Genomic DNA, 14866 nt, shown 5'->3' with positions numbered 1-14866 from the left:
GAGGGCATGGATTTTTGTCAAGTTTGTTTGCTGCTGTACCCTTAGCCAAGAGTGCCTGGCACATAGTAGCTACTGGGTAAACATTCGTTGAAGAAAACAACTATGGATAAATGGAAGAAGTCTCAAATACTAAGAACTGACCAATACTGGAATGAGTCTCCTTTGCAAATGTTGAGCAGATGTTGGGAGATGTCAAGCAAATAATGGGAAAATGGTTTTAAAAGAATTTTCTGCAATGGGGAAGAAGTTTAACTAGGAACCTTACAACACTGAGGCTCAATGTTTCTTCTAAAAGTTTTGCCAAAAAGAAAAAAAAAGTAAAATCAAAGATCACCACCTATTCCATGGATAGAACATAAGAACATACAGAAACTCCAGACAAATGGTTGCATCTCAAACCCCTGAAGGGATGCTAACATAGAAATCTTGTCCATCTCCCAAAAAAATCCAGTCAGAAAGATCAAATCTCATTTTGCTAATTAGGAAACCACTGCTGAACTGTCCTCCCCAATAAGTTGGTTCTTAGTTCCCTAACTTAATAAATGGCACTAGCAATCACCCACCCAAATGCTCAAGCTAGAAATCAGAGTCTTCCTTTTAACACTGCCCTGTCACCCTCCACATTAACAACCTCACCAAGTAACACTTCAGGAACATAAGCCAGGCCACTGGAGTACCATTCAAGGCTGACTTACCATATAGAGTGAGGTATATTAAACAGCGGTTGGGATGGTACTGGGAATCCCAGTTTCAACATTTCATAGCTATGTTATCTTAACAACTCTAAGTCTCAACTTTCAGACTTATAAAGTTAGAGAAAGTAAGGGCATCTCATTGTAGGGACTAACTGAACCAATGATGTACAGTGCCTAGTACAGGGTTTGGCACATAGCACTCACTAATATGAGTTATTTATTATTTATTCTGCAGCTCTTGTCTGGCCATCATCCCGGCTAACTCTAAATCAGAAATACTAAGTTCCAAATCCGGTTCTCCTGAATTGGATCCGTCACCTAGAAAAATCATCGTCCCTATTCCCTACCGAAATCCTACCCGCGCATCAAGACCCAATTCAAGTTCTAAGTTTTTCCCAGTCTTCTATCACCCCTTCGCCTTCAGCCGACCTTCCTTCTAACGAGAGCTCCAAAGGAGAGGGCTCCTTCAAGAACTCGGGTAAGCAGTCTCTAACGTTCATCCAGCAGATATTTATTAAGGGCTCACAATGAGGTAGAAAATGTTCTTAAAGAGCAGGGAGTAGTGCAGTCACAAAGACAGAAATCCCTTCTTTCAAGGAGCTGACCTAACTGGCCGCTCGCCCCCCTCACCCAGCCGGGCGCAAAATCGAAGGGACGAGAGGCAGCCGATTAAATCCAAACCAGGGGCTCCCCCAACGATCCCCTCGGAACGGGGAGAAAAGGCCGCAGGCCCAGATACCCGAGGGCGGGGGGTGGGCGGGACCACGGGCCGCGCGGGGCTCGCTGGACAGAAGACTCTGAAGAGTAGTGCCGGGAGCTTCGGCCGGGAAAGGCACGGATCTCCTCAGACAGCGGGGCGGCCACGCCAAAGGCCCCTCACTTACCGCTCTTTCAGCGTGGGGGCGACGACCACCCACCTTCTGGAGCTCGGCGCCGGGGGCTAGGGCTTGGGTTTAAACTCCGCAGCCGTTAGCGGTTGACACATGAGCCAATCAGATCCCGAGGAGGCCGCGCAAAGGAGGGCGGTCTCCAGGAAGTGGGAGGTGGAAGGGGCGGGACCTCGAGCTGAGGGACAGAGGGGGCGTGGCCAGGAGAGCCTGGGGGAAAGTCGGAGAAAGAGAAATTGGCGGCTTGGGCCTTGAACAGGTGGCGTTGTACTGCCTTCTGATGCCTTGACCCAAAAAGGAAACGTTCCTTTAACAAAAATACCTTTATTAGATTTCTAAAACCCTTGACAGTCATCTTAGCATTATGATGCCAAGATCTTTATTTAGTTTTCACTTAAAAGCACACCCCATTTTTCTTTCAACTTTCTCAAGGAAAAGCGGCAATGAAATTTCTTTGAAAACCCTGGATCTCATTTAGTTCTTATACAAATGGTTTGGTTCAGCTAAATGTACAAGAATGGTATTTTCCGTTATACACAACTACATTAAAAAAATATGTTATTCTTTTTATGTTCCAAGTCAATTAGCTTAGTTTTCCTCTTACAAGTGACTTTAATAATCTATGGAAAAACTTGGAAAAACTATTCTGAGAATAAAATTTCCTCTTTGTATGACATTAGACTGAAAAAACTGAAACTGAAAATAGCTTATTAAATCTAGATTTTAATAATTGGTTATATAGTGATGAAGTCGACTTCATATTCATGTCAATGTTTTGTTCATTTAGGGACATTTGAGAATCACAAATTTCCATTTTACTTTAAAGAATCTAGAAAAATTATGTAATTCATGATTGAGTTAGATCTTTTAGTCTAGTATATTTCAAAATCGGTGACCAAAGAGATCTGGCTACATGAATCTTGTGTAAGTAGAAGAGTATTTATTGATTGGCCAGCTGCTAAAATTATAGTTTATGGTTCAGTAAAATCTTCCATAAAAGTGGTTTAGAATGTAATATACTGGTTTAGAAATTTCTGGTTTATCTAGGGATTAACTAGCACTATATCTTGTTTACCCAGCCTGACACATTAAATGCTCAATATATGGTATATGTTTTTTAAATGAACCATGTCATGGCTCTGCCATTTAGTGCTTATTTAATCTTAGCCAAGTCACATAATCTCTTTGAGCTTCTGTTTCTTCATTTGTAATATGGAGGTTAATAACAACATCCAATATATTTTTATGATGGTTCCAATCAGCAGACTATTTTATTCAAATACACTAATATTGCTTTCCTCTTGACTTATTTTGTAGCTACAACCTCAAAACCAAAACAAATAGAAAAGGGAGAGCAGTCAGAGGTAAAAGAAATGTTACAAACCTTTTCGAGACATAAATACCAATACCTCCTTTTTTAAAAAAAAAAGGATGATTATCTTATTTCAAAGCAGTTAAGAGAATTTAATGAATCAATGCTTCGTAAATTATAAAAAGCTCTTGAAAATGTAAATTATTTTCATATGCAACCATAAGCTTAAAAGGTATCATTAATTGAACTGAATTTAACCTGATCTGAGCTTGCTTTTAGGTCTTTTGCCTCTTGGTAGAATGGATAGAGGCAGGTGCCCTGAACTAGGAGTGTGAAGATACAGTTAGTTTTATCTTGAACATACATTAGCTGTGTGTTCTTTGTTTTGGGCTCCTTATCTGTAAAGTAAACCAGTTAAATTAAATGAGCTCATATTTCTGTTATGATACTCTCCTGCACAAGGCACTGATTTTGCTCCTCTCCCTCCATTTTCCTTTATTCCTACATTCATTGGTTGTCTGATTTTCTCCACCTAAGGGTAGATTCCAGCCAATTAAAATTTGATTGTCCTGCCCCCCACTGACACACCATAAAATCATCTAAGAGAAAATGGTCCTTGAACAGGAGCTGAGTAGAAGACACACTGCAAATCAATAAGCCAATAAAACAAAATAGAAATAGTGCACTTACATTTTATTAAACTGTCATATCTGATCATCTGTATCAATCTGGCAGGTTGAATTACACCAAGAAATAGTAGCCTAGGCTGGCGGAAGCAGAAAAGGACATGGGGTGGTTTAAAGCCCTTCTGGAGAGGCTAGAGACGTGGGCTTGAAAACAGGAACAAGAGGGCCTTGGCAACAGACAAAGACCCAGCCACGTCATGCTCCCAGCACAGCTTGCGAGGGTACCGCTGATCTTCCATGGCCAGCAGTGGCCCTGCCTGCTACCACTGGGACCTCAGTTGCTGCCACCTCTGGAAAAAGTGAGCATGACTGTGCTACACGCTCCCCATCCCTTCTGCCTGGCCCCACTAGCTCTGGTTGCTAGGCCTGAGTTGGGTGTGTCTGACTGCTCAAGCCCGATCACAGGCTACAGACTCTAGCTGGAAGGGAGTGCTGAACATTCAGCCTGGGGCTGGCTTTTTTAGTTTCTTAGTGAGAGGCCATCTCTGCCTCCCAACTAGTCTCAGGAAGGGCCCCTGAGCTGGGCAGCCAAAAGAATGACAAAGGTTCATTTCAGTATTTTATGCTACTGGATTACAATAATTATTTCTATTTTCTTCACTGAAAAGACTTCCTGCTGCGCCGGCTTAGGGACAGGTAATAATCATAACAGCAGCAGGTAACATTTATCAAGCTTTTTCCATGTCCTGGGCGTTGTGTGAAGCCCTTTATATGCCTTTTCAATTCTCACAGTGATCCTATGTGGTAGGTACGATTATTTCCTTTTTATAGTTGAGGAAACGGAGGCACAAAAATATGTTAGTAACTTCTGCAAAGTTCAGTAGGTGGTACAGCTGGAATTTGAACCGAGGTGGTCTGACCTGGGCCATTCTGAGATAGTGGAAGAGGTGACTGGTCATTTGTCACCTCAGTTTCAAGGCATGGCATTCAGCCTGTAGACTTACCTGTGTTACCTGCTTACCAGCTTCCTCTTTTTTCTTCAGTAAACTTTTTTTTTAAGTCCCTTTTGTACCTGGCGTTATGCTAGGGGTGAAGATGGATGAGGCAACCCCTCTCTCCTTAAGGGATAAGGCAGACAAGCGAACAATCCATTCCCATACATTATGATAAGTAGAGATTTAAGATGATTCTACACTGTTTCCCTGGTTTCAGCAGGGGCAGGGAATATGTAACAGGGATGCTAAGCATTCTTATCTCTGACTTGGTGTATGTGAGTGTGGCAGGGAGGCTTCTCTGGGGGAGGGATAAAATCACTGGGGTCTTGGTCTAACCGGCTGTCTGTCTGGATGACCTTTAGCAGTTCTCATTGGGGCTCTTTCACAGCCTCTCCACATGCTGGACTATCTTGAGAGACAGGGGTTGGGTCTACTTCCCAATCTATCCTGTCCCTCCACACGTTTTTCCAAAAAGGTTCAAACATTTCTTTACTCAAGATTTCCTGTGGTGAAATCCATACCACACAAACTGGAGGCTTGGGGAGGGCTTGAAAAGTCAGCTGTCATGCTCACTAGCTTTACTAACAGACTAACAGTAATGTGCCCCATCCAACAGTTCAGGGCCCTGAGGCCCACCTCTCCAGAGTTCTCTCCACATGGACATTCCCCTAGCTGCTGGAGAGGGTCCCAAGAGACTTCCCTCCATACCCTTCCTCAACACACCCATTCTTCCTTCTATTCCTCACTGCAAATGCAAAGGAATGGTGGTTGTGGACAATAATGAGTGTCAGCAGCTAACAGTAATAGAAATCACTGGGGTTAAGTTCTGGGGGGAGGGTGTGTAGAAGCACAAGGAGCGTAGAAGGCAGAACCCTGGTGAACATCAACATGGAGAAAGATGAAAGGGCAGCCAGGGCGGCAGTGAGGGGTAGGAGGAGACACAAGCTTCCTAGAGGCCAAGGGAAGAGCTCATTTCAGAGGGGACAGGCAGCCTTGTCTTACCCCGCAGGAAGACAAGAGTGAGAACAGCCCTGCGGGCGAACAGTCAGGAAGTCATTCATTTCCCAGCAGAGATAATGCACAGATGAGGGCAACAATTCTTTGTGGATAAAAAGAGAAGTGACAAAAGCAGCTGGGGAATCCAAGGCGGAGGGAGGAGCTGGTAGAGAGGGAGAGTGAATGACGTGGGAAAGAGGTGGCGAGGGGTGGATCCAGAGGTTGGGACAAGGGTTAAGCCACGGGCTGAAGGGTCACCTCTTGGTCTGAGGCAGGCAGAGGTGACTTAGGCATCATTTGTTGCTTTTTCTCTAGTTCTTTAAGGTGTAAAGTTAGTTGGTGAATTCAGGATTTTTCTATTTTTTTGAGTGAGGCTTGGATGGCTATGTATTTCCCCCTTAGGACCGCCTTTGCAGTATCCCACAGGTTTTGGACCGATGTGTTTTTGTTCTCATTGGTTTCCGTGAATTGTTTAAGTTCTTCTTTGATTTTCTGGTTGACCCAAACATTCTTGAGCAGAGTGGTCTTTAGCTTCCAAGTGTCTGAATTTCTTCCAAATTTTTTCTTGTGATTGAGTTCCAGTTTTAAAGCATTATGGTCTGAGAATATGCAGGGAATACTCTCAATCTTTTGGTATCGGTCGAGACTTGATTTGTGACCCAGTATGTGGTCTATTCTGGAGAAAGTTCCGTGTACGCTCGAGAAGAATGACTAGAGAAAAAGCAACAAATGATGCCTAAGCCACTCATTAGAAGAGAAATAATTAAGATTCGAGCAGAGATCAATGAATTAGAAACCAGAAACACAGTAGATCAGATCAACAAAACTAGAAGCTGGTTCTTTGAAAGAATTAATAAGATCGATAAACCACTGGCCAGACTTATCCAAAAGAAAAGAGAAAGGACACAAATTAATAAAATTATGAATGAAATAGGAGAGATCACGACTAACACCAAGGAAATAGAAACAATTATTAGAAATTATTATCAACAACTATATGCCAATAAATTAAGCAACCTGGAAGAAATGGATGCCTTCCTGGAAACCTATAAACTGCCAAGACTGAAACAGGAAGAAATTGACAACCTGAATAGGCCAATAACCAGTAACGAGATGGAAGTAGTGATCAAAACCTCCCAAAAAACAAGAGTCCAGGGCCTGATGGATTCCCTGAGGAAGTCTACCAAACATTCAAAGAAGAAATAATACCTATTCTACTGAAGCTGTTTCAAAAAATAGAAACAGAAGGGAAGCTTCCAGACTCATTCTATGAGGCCAGCATTACCTTAATCCCCAAACCAGGCCAAGACCCCATCACCAAAAAGGAGAATTTCAGACCGATATCCCTGATGAATATGGATTCCAAAATCCTCAACAAAATCCTAGTTAACAGGATCCAACAATGCATTAAAAGAATCACCCACTACGACCAAGTGGGATTTATCCCTGGGAGGCAAGGGTGGTTCAACATTTGCAAATCAGTCATTGTGATAGAACACATTAATAAGAGGAGGGAGAAGAACCATATGGTCCTCTCAATTGATGCAGAAAAAGCATTCAACAAAATACAACATCCTTTCCTGATTAAAACTCTTCAGAGTATAGGGATAGAGGGAACATTCCTCAAGTTCATAAAATCCATCTATGAAAAACCCACAGCAAATATCATCCTCAATGGGGAAAAGATGAGAGCCTTTCCCTTAAGATCAGGAACACGTCAAGGATGCCCACTCTTGCCACTCTTGTTCAACATAGTACTAGAAGTCCTAGCAACAGCAATCAGACAACAAAAAGAAATAAAAGGTAATCAAATTGGCAAAGAAGAAGTCAAATTCTCTCTCTTAGCAGATGACAAGATACTTTATGTGGAAAATCCAAAAGACTCCACCCCCAAATTACTAGAATTCATACAGCAATTCAGTAATGTGGCAAGATACAAAATCAATGCACAGAAATCAGTTGCTTTCTTATACACTAACAATGCAACTGTAGAAAGAGAAATTAGAGAAACAATTCCATTTACAATAGCACCAAAAACCATAAGATACCTCAGAATAAACCTAAGGTAAAGGATCTATACTCTAGGAACTACAGAACACTCATGAAAGAAATTGAAGAAGACACAAAAAGATGGAAAAACATCCCATGCTCATGGATTGGAAGAATAAACATTGTTAAAATGTCTATGCTACCCAGAGCAATCTATACCTTCAATGCCATCCTGATCAAAATTCCAATGACATTTTTCAAAGTGCTGGAATAAATAATCCTAAAATTTGTATGGAATCAGAAAAGACACTGAATCGCCAAGGAAATGTTGAAAAAGAAAAACAAAGCTGGGGGAATCACGTTGCCTGATTTCAAGCTATATTACAAATCAGTGATCACCAAGACAGCATGGTACTGGCACAAAAACAGACATATAGACCAATGGAACAGAATAGAGAGCCCACATGTAGACCCTCAACTCTATGGTCAAATAATCTTCGACAAAGCAGGAAAAAATATGCAATGGAAAAAAGACAGTCTTTTCAATAAATGGTGCTGGGAAAATTGGACAGCTATATACAGAAGAATGAAGCTCGACCATTCTCTAACACCATACACAAAGATAAACTCAAAATGGATGAAAGACCTCAATGTGAGACAGGAATCCATCAAAATCCTAGAGGAGAACATAGGCAGTAACCTCTTCGACATCGGCCACAGCAACTTCTTTCAAGATACATCTCCAAAGGCAAGTGAAACAAAAGCAAAAATGAACTTTTGGGACTTCATCAAGATAAAAAGCTTCTGCACAGCAAAGGAAACAGTCAACAAAAGAAAGAAGCAACCCACAGAATGGGAGAAGATATTTGCAAATGACACTACAAAGGGCTTATATCCAAGATCAATAAAGCACTTCTCAAACTCAACACCCAAAAAACAAATAATCAAGTCAAAAAATGGGCAGAAGACATGAACAGACACTTCTCCAAAGAAGACATACAAACGGCTAACAGACACATGAAAAAATGTTCATCATTAGCCATCAGGGAAATTCAAATCAAAACCACATTGAGATACCACCTTACACCAGTTAGAATGGCAAAAATTGACAAGGCAAGAAACAACAAATGTTGGAGAGATTGTGGAGAAAGGGGAACCCTCTTACACTGCTGGTGGGAATGCAAGTTGGTACAGACACTTTGGAAAACAGTGTGGAGGTTCCTCAGAAAATTAAAAATAGAGCTACGCTATGACCCAGCAATTGCACTACTGGGTATTTACCCCAAAGACACAGATGTAGTGAAATAAGGGCCATATGCACCCCAATGTTCATAGCAGCAATGTCCACAATAGCCAAACTGTGGAAAGAGCCGAGATGCCCTTCAACAGATGAATGGATAAAGAAGATGTGGTCCACATATACAATGGAATATTACTCAGCCATCAGAAAGGATGAATACCCAACTTTTACATCAACATGGATGGGACTGGAGGAGATTATGCTAAGTGAAATAAGTCCAGCAGACAGAGTCAGTTATCATATGGTTTCACTTATTTGTGGAACATAAGGAATAGCATGGAGGACATTAGGAGAAGGAAGGGAAAAAGGAAGGGGGGGGAAATCGGAGGGGGAGACGAACCATGAGAGACTATGGACTCCGAGAAACAAACTGAGGGTTTTAGAGGGGAGGGGGGTGGGGGGATGGGCTAGCCCGGTGATGGGTATTAAGGAGGGCACGTACTGCATGGAGCACTGGGTGTTATACGAAAACAATGAATCATGGAACACTAAATCAAAAACTAATGATGTACTGTATGGTGACTAACATAACATAATAAAATTAAATTAAATTGAAAAAAAAAAGAAGAGGTGAAATACCAGATGTTGTAGACACAGATGAGTTTGCAAACAGAAGTGTTCTGTAAGCTTTCAAATTCATACCAATGTAAGACTATGAACGATCATTTTATTTAAAACATTTGTTTCCTTTTGAAAAAGCCATCTCTACATTTAAAACATTTTGGTACTTTTCCTTTAAGTAGTTTCTCTAACAGAATGAAAGGAAATCATTAGTTTGTGCCTAAGACTCTCAGCTGTTATATCAACCACTACACAAAGGGAGGGCCTCTTAGGATACAGTTAGTCATAGAAAGAAAAAGCAGGGGTTTCAAACTGACTAAAGCACCACAGAATTTAAAAGGGAAAAGATAAATACAATTGCAGATTCCTCCTAATGTAAAAATTTTGACAATGAATATAAATAAGCCCAAAGGAATATGCTCACCAAATCAAATTTTATTCAGCCAAGGCAGTACCAGTAAGTAGCAAAATCTTTATCTTAACAGTTGGTTGTAGACAACATTATGATGTTCACCCTTAAAGCAAATATGAAATACTTTTCTCAGTAAGAGGATAACTAGTAATTTTTTAAACTCACAAAATATCATGTATCTTCTCCATCATCTTAATTTTATTAAGATAGATGACATAGATGGTTTTCTTAAGATCGTATTTGCCAGTTTTTTAAAGTAATGAACCATATAAAGAGTGACAGAAATTATTTAGAAAAAAGGATAAACAACTAATAGGTCCTATGAGGTTACACTGCTGGAAATTTGGTGCTGTCAAAGAATTTCAGACACCAGTACATCTGACACATCATTGTAGCAATACAAGGTGGTCCACGTTCATTGCCACAATAATAGCAGAGGAGAGAGTGATTCCTGTTTGGTTGTAGATCCAGGAGGCCAATATAGGACAGTTCATGTGACTTACGGGGTTGCGGTAGGCTGAAAAGTTCCTAATCCCTGGAACTTGTGAAAATTACTTTATAGGGCAAAACCACAGATATTACCTTATTTTGAAAAAAGAATCTTTGAAGATTTAATTATGCTAAGGATTTTGAGATGAAGAAATTATCCTCGATTATCCAGCTGGGCTCTAAATGTCATCACAAGTGTTCTTAAGAGAGAGGCAGAGAGAAATTTGATACACGGACTCACAAGAGAAGGATGGAGCAGAGAGAGATGCAGTCACACACTCCCGAAACGTCAACAGTCACCAGAAGCTGGCAGAGGCAAGGATCAAATACCCCCTGGAGCCTTCAGAGGGGGTGCAGCCATGCCGTTACCTTGATTGCAGGTTTCCGGCCACCAGAATCTTCGGAGAATACATTTCTGTCGTTCTAAGCCACCCAGTTTGTGAGATTCCGTTGCAGTAGCCTCAGGAAACTAGTACAGCGGTTGTAAAGGACATGTAGGGTTTCACCAGGTGAGAGCTGCATTGTGTGGAAAGGGGCATTTTATATTGAGAGAAAGGCAGGACAAAGGCAATAAAATGTCAAAAAATGAGTAAGTTTCTAATGAATTGTTCAGATATAATGTAAATATTAAGGGCTGGGTAGGAAAGGAGGGAGTAATTTCAGAATTGCTAACCCATAACTCTGAAAACTTGACTAACTAGAGTTGAATATTTGTTTACTGTTCTTGTTTTAACCTTTTGCTTAAGGCGATGTGGTCAAATACTGTGATCTAAAGTTGCTTGGATTCATTAATTTTCTCCTCTCTATTCAGGGTGACTGACTACATTATTCCTTTGAATTATGCTTAGGTTTGCTTATGCCTATTTGTATATAGTTTTAGTTTTTTCCCTACCTTTATATGCATGTATGTTTACACTCACAGATGCATTTTAGTATGTGAAACATTAACTAGTTTCAAAGTCAGAACTTCATGAATACATGCATTCAAAAGTATCGCTCTTCCTTTCTTCTAGCCCTTTCTCACTCCCACTTCCGTACTGCCTGCTCAGTTTACTATGGCTGCTGTAGCAAATCACCACCAATTCACTAGTTTCAAACAACAGAAAGTTGTCTTCTGACGGTTCTAGAGGTCGGAAGTCTGAGACAAGTCTTATGGAGCTAAAATGAGTATGTCAGCGAAGGCGTGCTCCTTCTGGAAGCTCATGGGGAAAAATCTGTTCCCTTGCCTTTTCCAGCATCCAGAGCTGCATTCCTTAAGTTCTTCGATGCAGGGTACCCTCCTCCTTTTTCAAAACCAGTTGCATCCCATCTTGTGATTCCGCTTTCCCTGTTTCCATCACACAGCCTTCTCTTCCACTTGTAGTCAAATCTCCCTCTGCCTGCTTATCAGGATACTTGTGATTACGTTTTAGGATCCACCCTGAAAATCCCGGATAATCTCTCCATCTCAAGATTATTTATTTTTTTTAAAGAATTTATTTATTTGTCAGAGAGCGAGACAGTGAGAGAGAGAACACAAGCAAGGGGAGTGGGAGAGGGAGAAGCAGGCTTCCCGCGGAGCAGAGAGCCCGATGCGGGGCTCGATCCCAGGAGCTTGGGATCATGACCTGAGCCGAAGGCAGATGCTTAACCTACTGAGCCACCCAGGCGCCCCAAGATATTTAATTTAATGACATCTACAAAGAGTTTTTCCATATGAGGTAACATTCACCGGTTCCAGGGATTAGCACCTGGATAATCTGGGTGGCCATTATTAAGCCAACTGTAGGTAACTAATCTTAATAGTTTTTTGTTTATGATTCCTATGCTTCTATTTGTACAATTGATTAGATATATGTAGGTTTTCTCATTCCCCATTCTTTTTTATACAAAAAGTGACATACTGTAAAAATTCTTGCATTTTTGTCTTTTTCACTTAACAAAATATCCTGGAAATCACTCTATATTAGTTCATTGAAAATGACCTCATTCTTTTCCATAACTTCATACTACTCCATTATATGGATGTACCATAGTTTATCCACACACTCTCTTATGTATAGGAATTTAGTTTTTTTTCTGATATTTTGCAATTACAATACTACAATCACTTTGTGTGTAGAACATTCATACCTTTGGAGGTACATCATTAGGGTACATCTATTATGCATTTCGTGTATGAGTGAGTTTGAATATATTTCCATATTTGTGAGAAATATGTGAAAAAGGTATGTGTATGTATATGTCTCACAGCTAGGAATTTCTCTGTTTTTTGTTCAAAAAATGCTTAAACACAGTCAAATTTATCAATTTTATTTTTTGTTGTGTCTGAATTTTGAGTCATAGTTAGAAAGTCTTTTCCTACATCCAGGTTATAGAGAAAATCACACATGGTTACTTCTAGTACTTAACATGATTTCATCTTTGACATTTATATCCCTGGTCCTGTTGGAGTTTATTCTTGATTATAGTGTGACACTTGGTTTTAATTTTATCTTTCTCCAAATAGCAAACCAGTTGTCCCACTGGTTAAAATGTCCACCTTTTATATTTGTTAAAATATATGTTAAAATGTCATTTCCCAAGTAATTTGAGATACCATGGTTATCACATACTAAATTGCCATATGTATTTGGATCTGTTTCTATAAATTTCTATTTTATTCCATTCGTCTATTTGTCAGTTTATGCACCAGTACCATGAGTAGATGAAAAACCAGACTTACATATATTTTAATGAGTAGTAGGGCCAGTCTCCTATCGTAAACTTTTTTTTTTCATAGTTACTGATAGCAGAGTATATTTCTTTTTTTTTTTTTAAGATTTTATTTATTTTTTATTTGACGGGGAGATAGAGAGAGAGAGAACAAGTAGGCAGAGAGGCAGGCAGAGAGAGGGAGAAGCAGGCTCCCCGCCGAGCAGGGAGCCCAATGCGGGGCTCGATCCCAGGACCCTGGGATCATGACCTGAGCTGAAGGCAGCCACTTAACAGACTGAGCCACCCAGGCACCCCTCCTCTCGTAAACTTTTATTTTAAGTATTTTTCTGGCTATTTTTGCATGTTTATTTTTCCAAGTGAATTTTAGTATCAACTTTTCCAGCTCCATAAAAATCTTGTCAGTATTTTTGTTGGTACTTGTTAAATTTATAAATTAACTTAGAGAAAACTGGTATCTTTATGACATTATGGAATGTCTTTCCATTCATTCAAGTCCATTTTTATATCTTTCAGGGGATCCTTAAAATTTTTCTTGTATAAGGTTTGCACATTTCTTGATGACTTTATTCTGAAATATTTTATCTTCTTTGTCACTACTGTATTCTCTATTTTCAGGGTGTATAGTAAATATATCCCTAAGATCTACCTTATTGATTATGCTTTTTACTTATCTATTTATTTTCCTTTCTTATTTTTTATTTACTTCATCTGTATTGAAAGTAGTATATTTAAGTTTCCTACTATTAGCGTATTTCTACAATGTTTCTTTGCATGCCCTGAGATTTTTGCTTTATACATGTGTTGCTGAGTTGTTTGGTGAATAGAATTCATAACTGTTATATATTCATTGTGAATTGTGACATTAAAACGTGTCCTTCTTTGTCTCATCTAATGCACTTTGACTTAAAATTCTACTTTGATATCAGGATCACAGTGTCTGCTTTCTTGTTTCCACTTACCTAGTAAACTTTTGCCCATTCCTTCAGTTTTAGACTTTCTGAACCATTTTGATTTAGACAGGTTTCTTATTTTCAGCTGCTTTCTTTGTGAACCAAATTGAAAAATATTTTTCATTTAATAAATTAAACCTATTCATATTGATTGATCTGACATATGCTTTGTCCTACTGTCATTTTATGTTAAATTATTTTATGATATTAACATTGGTATAATTGTTGGGTTTCTTTCTGTGTATGATGCATTTACTTTGCTCTTTTAATTTTTAAAATTTCTTTTTGTATTTAGAAAAGTTTGTAGTGTTATTCTAGTGATTATCTTTTATTTATACCTTTTATAAAGCCCTTAGTTCTTTCAGTTCTTTTTTGTTTAACCTCTTCTTACCTGATTTGCCAATTTTAATATTATCCTTTAACCCCCATTTATTGCCTATATCAAAATCAATGAACCAATCAATGAACTTACTCTACTTTCTTTTTTCTCTCTGGTATCTCCCGTTTTACTTACATTATTTCTACTTTGTTTGAACCTATAACACATTATTCTTTGAGTTTTGTTCTCACCTTTGTGTAATTTTAGATCTATAATTAAATATAGTAAATGATCACCATCAGTTTTTTTGTTTGTTTGCTTCAGAGGTAGAATTTAGTGATTTGTTGGTTGCATATAACACCCAGTGCTGATTACATCAAGTGCCCTCCTTAACGCCCATCACCCAGTAACCCCATCACCCTACCGACCTCCCCTCTAGCAACCCTCAGTTTGTTTCCTAGAGTTCAGCGTCTCTTATGGTTTGCCTCCCTCTCAATTTTCATCTTATTTTATTCTTTCTTCCTTTCCCCTATGTTCATCTGTTTTGTTTCTTAAATTCCACACAAGTGAAACCATATGGTCTTTGTCTTTCTCTGACTGACTTATTTCAGTCACTAGCATAATACCCTCTAGTTCCA

General features: G+C 39.5%; 2 protein-coding genes across 6 annotated transcripts in view; one reads left to right on the top strand and one right to left on the bottom strand.

Moving 5' to 3' along the window:
• The window catches only part of KCTD18 (potassium channel tetramerization domain containing 18), a 99525-nt gene that overhangs the window by 52369 nt on the left and 32290 nt on the right, over positions 1–14866 (top strand). Inside the window, exon 3 of the mRNA XM_078071168.1 lies at positions 931–1173. The gene's annotated coding sequence lies outside the window, so the exon portion shown is untranslated. The remainder of the gene's footprint in view (positions 1–930; positions 1174–14866) is intronic.
• Positions 1–14866, bottom strand: part of SGO2 (shugoshin 2) — a 67266-nt gene that overhangs the window by 42432 nt on the left and 9968 nt on the right. For 3 of the 5 annotated variants that reach the window (XR_013447318.1, XM_078071163.1, XM_036098501.2), the window contains exon 1: positions 1580–1705. The exons of 1 other annotated variant lie outside the window; for it this stretch is intronic. The gene's annotated coding sequence lies outside the window, so the exon portion shown is untranslated. Of the gene's footprint in view, positions 1–1579; positions 1706–10631; positions 10779–14866 lie in introns of those variants that run through there. One more of the 5 variants, XM_078071164.1, reaches the window with a different exon arrangement.

Source organism: Halichoerus grypus, chromosome 4, assembly GCF_964656455.1.
Source record: "Halichoerus grypus chromosome 4, mHalGry1.hap1.1, whole genome shotgun sequence".
Taxonomy (NCBI): Eukaryota; Metazoa; Chordata; class Mammalia; order Carnivora; family Phocidae; genus Halichoerus; species Halichoerus grypus.
The sequence above is the reverse complement of the archived record's forward strand: the minus strand, read 5'-3'. Positions and strand labels throughout refer to the sequence as shown.